Genomic DNA, 252 nt, shown 5'->3' with positions numbered 1-252 from the left:
TCCTGTGTCAAAAAAGAATCTGTATATGAACAAATGCTTGCAATGACTTGAAATGATTAGGCAGGACAGGGCCACCTCTAACTATGTTTGTGGTGAGGTTATTTGAAGGGCCGTGTCCCAGCAACAGAGTGTCCAAAACCTAGAAACTCAGCTGGTGTCTCAAGTGTTGGAATTGAGCACTGCTGATTTATTAATGATTAGAGTAAGGTTTGGGATCCAAGATGATGACTCGGGGTCAATTTCAGTGTTTTT

This window comes from Acanthopagrus latus, chromosome 11, assembly GCF_904848185.1.
Source record: "Acanthopagrus latus isolate v.2019 chromosome 11, fAcaLat1.1, whole genome shotgun sequence".
NCBI classification, from domain to species: domain Eukaryota; kingdom Metazoa; phylum Chordata; class Actinopteri; order Spariformes; family Sparidae; genus Acanthopagrus; species Acanthopagrus latus.
The sequence above is the reverse complement of the archived record's forward strand: the minus strand, read 5'-3'. Positions refer to the sequence as shown.